We start from the raw sequence: 14916 nt of genomic DNA on the forward strand, positions 1-14916 counted from the left end.
CAAGAAAGTAAGCAAATGCTGCAAATTTCCGTGGGGATTTTTTACGTCAAAGTAATATTCTCATTACTCGCTAGCTAGGTGCTATAATTTTATTCCTTTTTTTCCCCCCAGGAAGTTATATAAGTGCAGCAACTGTTAAACTACTTGGACCCAATTATTTCTCTTACTCAATAGAAAACTCTCAATGCCTTTTTCAATACCTCTTTACCTAACCTATGCTTATTATCAGATTTAATTTTTTTTTTTAAAGCTCAGATTTAGAATCCACCAACAGGAAAATCAAAAGGGAAGATTCATCATCACAGTTAAACCTGTATCTTTTAGATATATACTCACACAGAGCTAATTCATTCATATATAATCAAAGCTAAAGCTATGCATGACTAAACAGGAGGAAAAAACATTCTTTCTTCGGATTTTCTTCTTTCCCATTGCCAAGTTTCACCTTACTGCCTTTTCCAAGGAGCATGTGGATCTTCAAGTGAAGATTGTAAACTTTTCAAAATAGCCATAAAAAATACTGATTTGGCTGAAGAATGTCAGCTCCATAACGTTTTCTACTTCATTTTGAAAATTTGGATTTGGGGAAGTAATATGATTGCATTTAGTAGATGCTGTGCTACTTAGCAGACGGCTTCTGCTAAATCTGACAAATATAGGTCATAGACTTCCAATCATGCTTTGCTCAAGCACGCTTTGCCTTTCCTAGACGAAAGTAACAATAAGAAGATGAAAGCAATCTGAGGTCATTTCACAAATAAAATTTTGACCTAAAATTTTATGGCTATCTTACATAGTCACTCATTTCCTTCTATGTCTAAAATTACTACATATTTGAGATAAACTTGTTTCAGTAAAATATTTTATTAAATAAGTACTTCACAAAGTACCTCCAGAGGCACAAAAGATATTTACCATATTATGAGCTACTTCTGTATGTCTATGTGAAGGGGTGAAAAAGTAGAACAGTTAAGAGAAAAGAAACAACATATAATCCACCTTTGATGATTCCCTTTGTAAAACTCAACACCTGTACTGAAGGTTCCTCTTCTGTACTAAAAAAGCCTGTTTGCAAACTATTCAAGGAAAATTCTACTGCTTTTTCTGCTAAGCAGCTTGGCAAGGTAACATCATAATCTTGCAGTGTCAGTCGTCCCCTTGAGCTTGCAAAGTCTATTAAAACAAATTACATGAAAACATCTTTTTCAGGATTTCAATTCAGTAGCTTAAGAGGATCAGTATATTCCAGTTTCTTCTTAGATTCAATGAACATAAGACAGTATAGTACTTCAGTGTATAAGGCTGCACTGACACCTTAATACTTTCTCCATTAACTGTGTATTATGCAGAGGCCACATAATAGGTGTTACTATGAGAAAACTATATGCTTTCTTGTTACCTTTATTAACTAGATTGTATGAAATCAACAGTTCAGCATCTGCTTGAAACAGAAATTATGTTTGATCTGTAGCAGAGGGATGCACACAACAAGCATTACTTAGAGAAAAAAAGTAAAAAAACACTACTTCATAAAGCTGATACAAGGCTTCTGAAATTAAATAACTGAAAAATATTTTTTTAAATTCTACAAAAATAAGTCAAATTATATATTACTTTTCACTTATTCTTCTACTGAATGACAGCATGAAACAAAGACAGATGATGAATATACAAAAATTACAATGTCAGAATACAAAAATTCTATTCCTAACTAGTAAAAGAATTAAATACCTAAATTAATATGGGAAAATCTATTACTCAGTGACTATAAAACCTCAAGTAATACCTGGCATAGCTGCTGATTTAATTGAATTGTCAACCTACCAACCCAATATTGGGCTTCTTGATGTAAGATCTAAAACAAAAAAAATCTATTATACTTCATCTATGATCCAAAGATTATCTGTTTGCCTGAAATCAGCCTATTTCTTTATAAAAAGATACAAACCAAGACATGACATGTAAATATACTGCCTTGTTTATAACTGTAGACCACCACGCCACAGTTGTTTTACTGCCACTGCTATTTCTCCTTGCATCTATATTATAATGTATTTCTCTTGTACAAGGGGCTGTGTAATGCTTGTGTCACTGGAATGGAATACGGAAAGTTGCTAGGATTACCCAGGAGAAAAAAAACAAACAACCCACTCATTGCATTCCCAGGATGAGCAATTCTGTGCATTAATAAAACTACAAAGCCAGTGTAAGGAGATGCCATAAACTGTTCCAAGCATGTTAAATAACTGTAACATAGAACTGAACGGATAAATGTTCCACAATACGCTTGCAAAAAGCAAACCCCTAAAGACAATTATTATACAGGAACAAATAATTCTACAAATTAATGCATCTGAGAGACACGTAATATGCCAGTTTTATCTTCCAAATACTCCCCACACTGTCAATCCTATAGTAATCCTTTCAAAATCTATCACTAAGAATGGGAATAAAAAAAATGTTTTACTGATAAATAACCACAAAACCCATAAAACAGATATTGCATCTTTTTCTGTCCATCCCTACTGGCACAAAGTCCTTAAGCAACTGAACTGCAAAAGATCTCAGACATACATGACATTTAAGGGACCTGCTAACAAAACCAGGTTTTCTTCCCCTTGCTCTACAGAAGGACCAAAGTATAGCATTAGGTTTAAGAATTCTCTAGAACTTCTTTCCTGTTTCCATCCATGTAGAGGGAGATATTCTACCCTTGGTATTCCAAGACAGCTACAAATTATCTGCAAAGTGTTTCTGGTCTGTTGAATTATCTTGTCTTTTTTTTTTTTTTTTTTTTTTTTTTTTTTTTTTTTTTTTTTTTTTTTTTTTTTTTTTTTTTTTTAATTTCATTTTTACTGGGTAAGTAAGTAAGAAATAATATTTGCAAGATTTATGGACTTTCCCCTTCCTTTAGGGGTAAAATGTCTATAAAATAATACAATATCCAACCCATATGATTTCTTTTTATCTGCTTAACTACAGTTAGCAACTGAAGCAAAGTACTTTCTGAAGTCTTGTAACCAGTGTAAGCAAAAAAGGTTGGAAAGCTATGTTATGTTGATTAAAGCTCAAGAAACTAGAGCTCACATCCAAAAACTAGTCAAATTGGTATTTCAGTTGACTGAAAGCAGTAACAAGGCTTTTTACAAATATAACTCACAAGCTTTATTTTGCACTTGTATGTTTACCAATTTTCATTTGAGACGAAGAAATCCATCTCACAGAAGGCAATATAAAGCATAAAATAAAGCAAGGCAGTGCTAGATTCTTGACAGACACATCAGAGCAATGCAGAGCCACAGGGACCTGATTACAGACTATCTTCTGCTAGGCAGTCAGTCTCCTGCTGGGATGGGGAGGACATATGCTGGGATGTTCTACAATAAAGCAGTGTTTGTTTCTTATAAAGAGCCTTACAGATGTCACAGGATTATTCCCTCCCAATGCTTCAACGTTTTATCAAAATTTTAAAGCAGAGCATAGCAAGGCACTTACTGTTTAATAACATTACCCCATGCAATGTGTTCTATGATTCTTGGATCTGTTGCTCTCCTTGCAAGAGCCAAAAGCCAAAGCACAAAGCAACTGCACTGGGTTGATAAGGAATGCCCCTTATTGCTGCTTCTCAGAACAGTACCCAGATCATCAAGAGTTCTAACAGACTAAAAGCAAACTCAAGTCTATCTTCTGGAATGTCACATGCAGATGCAGACAAAAATCAGGTGCATGCAGGTCATTTGCTCTGTTCAACAGAGCTTTTTTGCTCAGAAGTAGAGCTACAAATAACTGACACCTTATCAATTTTCAAATGAAGCGTCTATAATTACATTGCTATGCCCTACGGAAACACTACTGGGTTTCTCATAGCAACCTTCAATAATTCAAACACATAGCCCTGCTCTAACCACAAAATTACTAAAACTAAGAAGCTTCACTCCTCAACAGAAGAGTCGATATGTGACTGGCAGTTACCACTGTCAATGGTAATCCAACAGCTTTATCCAAGTATTGTCTCTTGAGAAATAAAGCTTTATGGAAAAAGTAGTAGTATATTCGGTATACAGTAAGGCAGGATAGTTTCTGTAAGATCTTTCTCACCACTTGCGATGCTTTGAATGCCAAACTACAAAGTCTTTTTAGCAACCCTGTCAGATAGATAAGTATGACTCCTTCCTAAAGGCACAGGCCTGCAAGAGAAGTGTTCAAAGTAGCCTCTGCCGTAGAAAGACTTCTTAATCTCTACCACCCCAATGGCCCGCTCCAATTTCCCTTCCTAGATTTGGTTGGCCCTCATCCCCCTTTTCATTGCTGGGTGCTGTCTGACTCCTGTCCTTGGGCAGACTCAATTTCTTAAAATATCAGAAAATAAATATTTTTTAAAAAGTGAGAAATACTCTGTGGCCTTAGGGAGCTGGATTAAAACACTGATGGGTCAGATGAGTGTTAGGGTTGAAGTTAAGGAGCAGGCACAAGACTTAGGTGCAGGGAGACATTACAGAAAGTTGTTAACTTAGCTCAGCTGCACCATGGAACTTCTTCCAGAGGACAGAGCTGGAGCACCTTTCTTAATACTGAAGGGAAAAATAGCACTGAAATATGAAGGTAGAATTTACCATTACTGGTTTCCAGTATATGCTACAATCCTATCACCACCGAGTGTAGTTCATCTGGTATTTTCCTGTCAATTTCTATCTTGCTTCAAAACTTTTCTGTCCACTTCTATCTTTCATTCGGGGGAAAAAAAAAAAAAAAAAAGTGGTTAAATGTTCCTTCTCATTTTCTGGACCAGATGTTCTCCAAACTGCCATCTGTGCCCAACTGACATGCTGTATCTGCATACATTACACAGCAAGTACACGAGGTACTCTGAAGTGTTATAAGACCCAGTCTAGAACAAGAAATACCCCTGACAACAGTCCAAAATCCAGTGTGAACAATGTTGCTGGGGAATAACGAAACAAAACAAACAAATAACACAAACAAACACCCCCCACCCCCCCACCCCCCAGTATTTTAAAGGATTGCATTTCAGGATCATCTCCCAAACTCACAACTGTATAAAGTTATTTTCAAAGGAAACTAGAATTCCATTTACAGAAATCCAAGTTTTACAAGATTACTAATAAAACTACACTAGATTTTTGGATTCGTGTGCCTCTATTAATCATGTTTTTCACTGAAAATTAAACTATTTATTTTAAATAAAATGAAGAATTATCATTAGTTTGTGAACTGAGCTGACCTTCTAGATGCTGCATCACTTCATCAGTGGAAACAGCTGATCTCAACATCACATTTCAATTTTATTACATTGTGTAAGAAGAAAACAACCCTTTTCAGCTTCTCCTTGAAAAAAAAAATGACATAAACTACACTGAAATAAACACAGAATTTTTCATCTATGTCTACTGAAGAAAATCTGTTGCAAGCTGATCTGCCCCTTCAGCAAACTGAATCCAACCATTTACTCAACAACTTCCCTAACTTTAGTGGTCTAATGCACTTTTAAAACTTCAGTGAAAACATTTAAGATAAACATACCCAGATTATTTATCAGCAAAGCTATTTTATTTAAATTTGACAACTTACACTAAAGGCTAAATCTACTGCAATAGATGAAGAAAAAAAATTACACTTAAAAGTAGTATCTTCTAATATCCATTTTTAGCCATCCTGTAAGTGCTCTCTAACATATCATAGTAAAAAAAGGCTTCTGGCAATGGTATTGTCAGAAAGATTTCTCCTCCATTATGGACCCATGATTTTGCTGGTCCACCACAATGCAAAAAGATCCCAAATCTCAGTTTAAAAGCTGATAATGAAGATAATACCAGGCTAAAAAGCCAAATCTGCATGAGGCACAGGCACACATTCTCTTCTAATCATTCAGCAGTAGACTGGCAACAGTCTCTACCAGGTATAGCAGAAGACACAGTAAACTGACAAGGTCAGACTTCAACATATTTTGTCTGCTTTACAGACAAAAAAAAGCAGACAAAAAAATAGATGTATTATTTTTAATTCTTTAAAACTTCAGGAAAATATAGAGTCTTCATAATTCTAATCTCAACATCCACAAGATTTCAGATGGATGAATATGCCATGAACAATGCATATGTCCAGTTCATAATTTAAGAGGCACTACGCAGAAATTGGTATTTCTACTTCCTCTCATTCAAAGCCATCTACATATGCACATGTGACAAGAAAAATTGCAATGGTTATCTGCCAAATCCCACGGAGTCATATGGCAGCAGCAGGTCAATCTTTCGAAGCTGGTTCCAACCTGACCGGTGACTGATCTGCTCCCTTCCAGCTGAGACTTCAGGTCATGACAAACATTATCCCAGTCATGCAGCTAATGGCAAAGCTGCAGGGAATCCCTCGAAGAGGAAAGCAGAGACACAAGGAGCAAGTTTCCTTCTGGGAAAATGGAATGAACCAAGGCCATATTGAGAAGGGGCAGGTGGTTCACAGGGTAAGAAGAGCACTAGATCAACATGTGGAATTCATGTAGTTTTATTTTGAACCCATGATGCTAAAGCTCTTGGGCAAGAGGCCCAAATCAGACTTCAGGCATGGTATTAATTTCCAGGACTGAGTAAACAGGTCAAGAGCGTTACATACATACTAGAGTGTCATTTGCCATCTAGTACAAGGGATGCTTAATTAGCTTAGTAAAGATACAGGGTTTGGGGGAGAGGGAGGTAGCAGAATCTGTATCCTTCAGACTAGTAATAGCATTTGTAGGACACACTCAGAAAAAAAATAAAAAAAGGAAACAAACCCAAAGCTATTGAAGCATTTCTTTTATCAGCATGCCAATTAAATGCTATATTATTTGACATCAGAAATTACATGTTCATAAAATCCACTATGCAAGACAATCCTGTCTCAATAAGTTAGGAGCATTATTTTAAAAAATGTGCAATCAGCAATTAAGCAAAACAGAGATAAAATGCTGATGAAAAAATGAGGAGGGCAGTGATTCCCTTCAAATTATTCCCATAAAGACACAACTGATAGAAATATACAATATGTGTCTGCCTTAAAAATTAATGCAGATTGCAAACTCCTGAGAGAAGAGAGTGTTATCCTCATGATGGACTCTTTACAGACATATTTTTGGCTACTACTGTAATCACATAAGATGACAGGGGCTGGGGGAACAGAAAGGACATGGAAAAATACCTCCTTGATAACCACTGTACCTGTCTCAACCCAAAAGCTGTGTACCTGTGCTTCATTTTTGTTTCTGTGTGACAGAGATGTGACAATAGAAAGCAGAAAGCAATCTTTTCAGCTGATCAAGGCATAGGTTCAGCAAAATATGTCTTTATATTCTCAAGCTACAAACACACTATGATACCCTGCTGATTGTGGGTATAACCACAAAGAGTCAAGGCATCTGACCCAAGGATGTTATGACTATGCTATATACAATCAGTTGCTATGATACTAAGGATCTAACAAGCCCCTGACAATAAACAATACTACCCTAGCTGAGAAAGCAAGCTGCTGCATGGCAGCATTTTCAGGCTTTTCACTGACATCATGCTAAGAAAGAGGCAATTGTCCCAAGACAGATTTTGACTTATCACCAGCATGAGGGAATGCCTTGTTTACAATCAGTAAAGATTTTGAATCCAGAGGAAAAAGAGAAAAAGAAATCAAACAGACTACACAAACCTACCAGAAAAAATTTAAACTTCTGTCCACTTCACTTATAAACACCAGAAAAATTCTGCAGAAGATACTCCATGTGAATGGGTACTAGGGAAAATAACTCACAACTTGAAATATCACATTTATTAAGCCTTTGATCCTTCAAATAGTAGAGTATAGGACACCTCTATATTAAGTCTGACAACCTTAATGTAAGAGATGTAACTATAGGTTTCAGAGCAGTAGCCATTTTTTGTTTAAATAGTGTTTTGACCAGAGTTCTGGGCCTGAAATTTTCCCAAATAGCGAAGAGAAGTCTGTCAGTTCACAGCAAGAGTGCTGCAAAGTGCACTAGATAGCTGAATGCTGCAAACAAGCTCCACGCTTCTTTGAATCCAGCATCTCTCACAACTCTTCCCTCCCTGTTATCACTTATTCATACTTTGAAATATCCTGCAAGAAAAGCTTGAAAGAGAAGGCCTGAGTACTATGGTACAGGCCACCTAACAAACATCAGAGTTTAGAGAGCAAAAACCTTAACGGTCTCACTATGAGGAACTGTGCACAGTATCAATCACACAGCCACAGGAGCCTGTCCTGAAAGTAAAAACTCAAAAATGCAGAGGGAAAAGAGAAAAAACATGACAGTGCTATCATCTTTGGATGAACTGAAATCCCTGAGAGACCCCTGAATTCATTCTGCTACTCAAAGAAGGCAAGTAAACCTGTGAAGACAAAGTATAAGCCCTTCAAAAAGATAGGTGAACAAGACATGTTACAAAGAGAGGTGGCAAGTAGCTCAAGATGAGACACCCAGGAAGCTTCACACCATGATCTGAAAAACCTAGCGAAGAAAATTATTACAAAATAATTAAATTTTATTCACTGCATTTTTCATGGCATGTTTCATTTGTTTGGTTTAATTTCTGAATAAATACTTGCACCAGAACACTGATAAGCCTCAAAACAGGGACTTTCTTGAGTTTTCTTACCCCACTCTGTGACCTAAGAAATTTTATATTCACCTTTTTATCTGGAAGTACAATTCTCTTCTTCACAGGGTCTCTACCTACATCCAGATGCAAGAAACAACAGTCCTATTAACAGTTAACTGCACAGTAGCAGCAGTTAACTCTTAACTGTAAACGGTCAACAGTTTGTGAGATCAAACTTCATACCTTCATCATGAATTTAAGTCTCACTTCCTCAGAAAAGAACACTTCTTTAGTTTAACGTAAGCACCCAGCTTCACAAAGACAATGCTGTGTGGAAGTTTAGGCCACATAACCTTAATGTTTAATTTTCATCCTAACATCAACATAGAAAAACTGTATTTGGTATATTATACATTACATTGTTCAAAAATAGATCTGGGGCATCATAGCTGAGTTAATTATTAAAGAACTAAGGAAAAATGTTATAGGAATTAGTAATCTGTCCTCCAGAAACAATCTCAAGTAGGTAGGATAAGGCTTTCCAACAAAAGAGCAACCCTGCCTTATTTGTACTGTTTCAGTAAACAAAAACATTGCTGTGAAAATGAAAACTCCCACAACCTTACATAAATATCTGCAGCCAAAAAGCATCTCTATGGGTAAAGCTGAATACTCTGCAGATGTATTTTCTAATACACAGGGGAGAAAGAAATGCACTAACCTTTTCATCACAAATACAAGCCTTACGAATGAATGAATGATAAAGACTTCTCATTGTTAACTCACAAAAATCCCAACACACCATACCCTAATCTAGTGACACTGTGGACTCTTTTCATGACTCCCTATCTGGCACAAGGATATGGAGGAATCCTTAAATAGAAGAGTGCTTTAGTGGATGTGTTCAAATACATGCCCTATGTGGATACCTCATCCAGGCATGCACTTTTGTCATTCTTAGATTTTGAAGTATTGTAACCTTAGCATCATTTTTGTGTCTGATGGTTTACAACATTAAGTGACAAGTCAAGAGTTCACGGTGTCAAGAATCAACTAGAACACGAGGAAATAAAGAGTTGCATACCGGTATTTACAGTTTAGCCTGTCCTGTTTCAGTCTCCTCTTCTCCTGCAACATTTTTAGTTTAACCGGTACTTAGCCTAATCATTTTCAGTTGAGTGAACATTTGACTCAATTCCAACTACACTATTTCTTTTAACATGAGCCTGAAATTTTGAACCTTTTATCCAGTGTCCTAGGAGTGCTTTACTAGCCTCAGTGATCCTACAAGAAGCAGGAAAATAGCATTATTCTCATTATACTGCTGAGTAAAAGACAATTAAGCATCTCAAGGTAATAAAGAAGCTTATGGTAGAATTGAGAGAGGAGTACAGAAGTTCTGACTCCCAGTCTGCTGTTCTAATCATCAACTAATGCACAACAAAAATAAAATCAAAATTTTACTGTTACTTTAGACTGACACACCTTGGTTTTGGTTTTTTTAAATCATCATTTCATCAGAACAGTCACCTACATGGGGTTGCACTTGCCTTTTAAATTGCTGTACTTTTATGGCAGCAGCCTCCTACAGCCTACTTCACCTTTCCAACCACAAGACCCACCAGAGTAAACACCAAACAAGCAGAGGCAGAACTTCAAACACACTAGGAATTACTGGAATACCTGGGGTTATCTGAAGACAAGCATAGCTTCCCTTACACAAATGATTCTGAAATCTGATCCAGAGGATGCATTCATTTATCTATCACAAACGCCTGGAAAAGATGTCAATATTCATTAGGATATCTCAAATAAAGGTAAAACTCTTGATCATTAAAATTAAATAAAAACAAGACAGAAACCTTTTCCAAAAATAGATCTTACCGTGAGCCAAGTATGCCTCCATGCAATTGTTATTTATTTTTAAATTTGAGCAATTTTCCAGGTAGATTTTTAGATAAGCTAACCAAACAAGGTGCTTTAAAACTAAACAAACAAAAAAACCCACCCAAACAAGATTTCTCTACTGATGACATTTGTCAAAACTGTGACTATGCAGCCAGAGGAAAATCAGTATGATCCAAAACCTCACGATGTATCTGTCCCATTACACCTTCCTTAAACATGATGGACAACTAGTAGCAGATCTACTCCTCAAGACACTATAAAAATCCTATTGTTATTTCCCATGCAAAGGTCATTTGATTGTTTTAGGAGAATTTTCATTACAGCAAATGGTGGCTAACTCTCGGTTTCCCCGTGAATCCTTGAACGACAAGGATGGACAAACTCAAATCCAAATCAAGGATCCAAGTTTTCCTAGTATTTCTGAAGCTTCAATGAGCAATGCTATTTTAAAATTCAGAATCACAGAATATCCTGAGTTGGAAGGGACCCGCAAGCATCACCACATCCAACTTTTAACTGCAAGAGCTTGTTCTGGCACCACAGCACTGGACAATTATATCATAAACATTTTCTCTTCAAACCACCTGGAAGCTTCCTCACACCAGAAATATTTAAAGCAAACTCCAAAGGGAGAAGGGGAAGACAATTAACTATCCAACTGTTGGAATATAACCTCTCTATGACAGGGACAAAAGACTTTACTGTCACTTCTCATAGAAATAGGAGGATATCTTTTGTGAGATGTTTCAGCATTAGTGGTCACTTTTAGCCCAGAACAACTACTATTCAGGTCATCTGTTTTCTGTATTAAATCTGTTTTCTGTATTAATAATGACTGCAAAACCCACCAAGACAGTAATGAAAAAGAAACTGTATTATAAGAATTTTCCATATAATCTTCCTCATCTCCCAAGCTACATCATCACTATCTAATCAGTGTTCTCTCATTTAAACCCTTGGAAGAGAGAGCAATTTCCAATTCCTTTGTTAATAAAAATAAGTACTAGTTTGGTTTTGGGTTTTTTCCCATTATTAACTTCTCGTCCATAACAATTAAGAAAGCAAAGTCCTCTATAACTCCTTAATAGGATTTAGAAGATACCATGCAAAAGTCACTGAAGTCAGACTCTAAAATCCTTCCTTTAAAAAGTCATTGTGAATCCTACCTCTAAGAGTCAATACGGTTATTAAATTCTCATACTGCTTCATGTCAGCTTTGTCCGTGTGGCTTCACCATCTCTCTGTCATTCAGGTATTGGATATTTATCCATTGGATATGGGTATTTTTTAACTTAACATGTTTCCCTAACAAAGACAGTCAGCAATTTGCTACTAGAACATATGTAATACGCAGTTCTTGTGAACTACTTATATTATGTGGATGAAATGTGTCTGTACATATAAACTTTGCTCTGTTTCCCTTATGTCCTCTCTCCATGTCCATTTCCTCTGTAGAAAAGCAGAGTAGCATCTTGCTAATAAGACTTGCAGCATGTAAGCTGAGGCATTTTCCAGGAGGTGCTGTCAATGCATTTACCCAGCATGAGCCCCTGATGCCTCTGAGGGACTAATACTGCACAGGCATCATACTCCCAGCACTAGTACAGAGTTCAAATTATACTTTTTTTATACAGTACACTTTCCTCAATCTTATTACAGCTCCAGTGAACAGACTTTCAAATTCAAAAATTCTCTTTGCAACACTGGGAAATAACTTATATTGGATTTAATACATGTTCCACAGGGTTATTCTGCTGGTATAAAGGAAGAGAGAATGACTCCTCAGTTGGCTGGCAAAATCTGGTACGAATCCACCTCTGGAAGGTCTGTAACTCAAAGGAAGAGGATTCAACCATTTAATCTTGTGATTTGTATTTGCTTTTAATAGAACCCTGTTGATGAATGAAACTTTTTTTTTGTTGAGAGAAACAGACTAATTCCTGCTCATAGTGGTCTATTACAGTTCCCAGTAAGATGACAGAGGTATCCTTAGAAGAACCATGTCCCTTCCTCCACTGCTCTAATCTTTTTTTAATCTTTTCTATATCTTTATCTCGACTTTGGAAAAACATCAAATGGTTCCAAAGTGCATACCTGTAACAAGAGCTGGTTTAATTTTATCACTTGATTATTTATGCAAGATAGCAGATTTCCACTGCATAGCTTCCCATGTCATTATAAAATTCAAATACATTTATTTAAATCTCCCCTAGAATCAACCACTTTCACTGTTTCAGCTAATTGAATTAATAAACAGCTAATGGACAATAGAAGCTGTGGCCTCATTTCCTGTTCTGACAAATTTAAAAGAAAAAAAAAATCATATATTTGCCACAAAGGATCCTTTGCCTTAGGCATCATTAAACATCATTAAAGATCTGCTAACAAACCCTAATATTGAAGAGAAGGAAGTAGGAATTCAAACCAGGGATAAGTTCATATCAGACTGCAAAAGTACTCAACAGACTCCAGAGCAATCCAAGTCTGGAAATGTACATCAATCCCATTTGATTTATATCATTGTTTCTTCACATTAAGTGAAGAATCACAGATTAGGTGAAAGTTTGAGTACTGACCATAGGAAAGAGCCATTTCATTAACATGCTGTTCTGTTTCCAAATTATTCAGGAATGTCTTACTTTTTTCTTGAACGACTGTATGACAAATACTGATATAATATGTGTCCTCTGCTACTCAATTACAGAAAGTTCACACCAAAATCTCAATCAAAACTTCCTTTATTCTTGTAAAAAATTACAAACTTGGCAATTACTTGGCCAACTTCTTGTAGGTAGAATTCATATATAGATATGAACACCATGGTCTTCACAAAAAGACACATTGCTAAGAGCAAAACTGACAATAAGCAGTTCTCAGGTTCCATGTTAAGATAAATGCAAGGCGTAAACATACTGGACTTTACTAGAAGTGAGATTTTATGAAGAGTTCTTCTGTATTTCTCAGTGAACAAGAGTTTGTACACAGGGCCTCACTTTCCATATGTACACATCAAAAACTCATCTTTATCCATTAAAGTTTCATACAGAATTTTACAAATTAAAAAGAACTGGGTTTTACACGATACAAAATGAAAGGAATGGAAGATTGTAACTCTTAAGCTGGCAACAGTCTAACTAAAAATGGACACTTTAGACTTCTGTCATTCTTATGTCACAGGATGCAGCAGATGCTAAAGCTATCACAGGTTCAAAAAAAAGATGTAGAAATTCATAACTATTACAACCCATGTGATTAACTACCAAACCATCTGCCCAGAGACCCCTAAACTGCATCCTGTTAGAAATCAGTGATACTTCCCTTCAGACACTCAGCTATTTGCACAGCCTATAACACTCTTCCCTGGGCATCTGCTATCATTCACTATTAAAAACAAGATACTAATGTAGAAACACCTCTGGTCTGAGCTGATATACCATTTTTAGGTCCATATTTTTGTGCCTGGGAAAAAGGAAGGTAGAGTATCTAAAGCTGGTTCAACACCTACACTGTTCAAGTCCCTCATTTCCAAACACTATGTAGGGCACTTGTATGGCAGCCAAGATATTTATATAGTAACAGTTCTTAATATACTTACATGACTCGTGAGAGTTGGGAAAGACACCACAAATACATAACTCTTCCTCCTTCTCCCTTAGCTGAATTCACTCCCCCTTAAAAGTTTTACTTAACACTTAAAATAGCTTTATGGGTAACATTTTTTATATTTTTATACAACATTAAATATTATCCACACCTCCTATGATCTGCAAGACAGGATTTATGTCAGTCAATCTCCCTTCTGGGTATTTTATTCAGATTTTAGACAGGTAGATCTCTAGGGTTGTGTTTTATTTTTTTAGGTATTTACAACTGAAAGGATTTCCTAAAAGTCATCCCACCTTTCCATTAGAATAGAGAGATCTCTTCTTTATAAAGCACAGGTAGCAATAACATTGCTACTAATGCTTGGATGCCCAACAGACCAGGGTTCCCACTGTACTAAATACTGCACCCAAAAGAGAATAAAAGTGAGAGTGCTTTCTCCCTCTCACAACTTAAGAATTTTGTTAGTTATGGTCTTCCTACAACTAAAGAGCCTCCTGTGGACTGTGATCCATCATGATCCCAGCAGGCAGTCAACCTCTGCTTTTCACAAAAAATTTATTTGCTACTTATCTTCAAAAATACTGCTCTTCCATCATAGTCTTACTATACGTGCAGAAAGATTCTCTTTTTCATATTGTGTCCAACATTTATGGTCCCTTTCTATGTTTTTGTCTGCTTAAATGGCACTAGGTACCACCGGTAAAGTATTTGCACTAATTTTCTTTAAATGGGTATGTGAATGGATTTGACCTTCTTTGAAATGAAAACATTGTGATTACTGTCCAAACCAGTGAAACAATAG

The 14916-nt window shown here is 36.3% G+C and overlaps 1 protein-coding gene across 3 annotated transcripts in view; it reads right to left on the reverse strand.

Annotated features, from left to right (window-relative positions):
- TULP4 (tubby like protein 4) overlaps positions 1-14916 on the reverse strand; it is a 147852-nt gene that overhangs the window by 128642 nt on the left and 4294 nt on the right. For 2 of the 3 annotated variants that reach the window (XM_027904732.1, XM_027904740.1), the window contains exon 1: positions 8658-8773. The exons of the other annotated variant lie outside the window; for it this stretch is intronic. The gene's annotated coding sequence lies outside the window, so the exon portion shown is untranslated. Of the gene's footprint in view, positions 1-8657; positions 8774-14916 lie in introns of those variants that run through there. 3 annotated transcript variants of the gene reach the window in all.

Source organism: Empidonax traillii, unplaced genomic scaffold (genome assembly GCF_003031625.1).
Source record: "Empidonax traillii isolate 1590-97213 ecotype Southwest subspecies unplaced genomic scaffold, ASM303162v1 scaffold24:size2376012, whole genome shotgun sequence".
NCBI classification, from domain to species: Eukaryota; Metazoa; Chordata; class Aves; order Passeriformes; family Tyrannidae; genus Empidonax; species Empidonax traillii.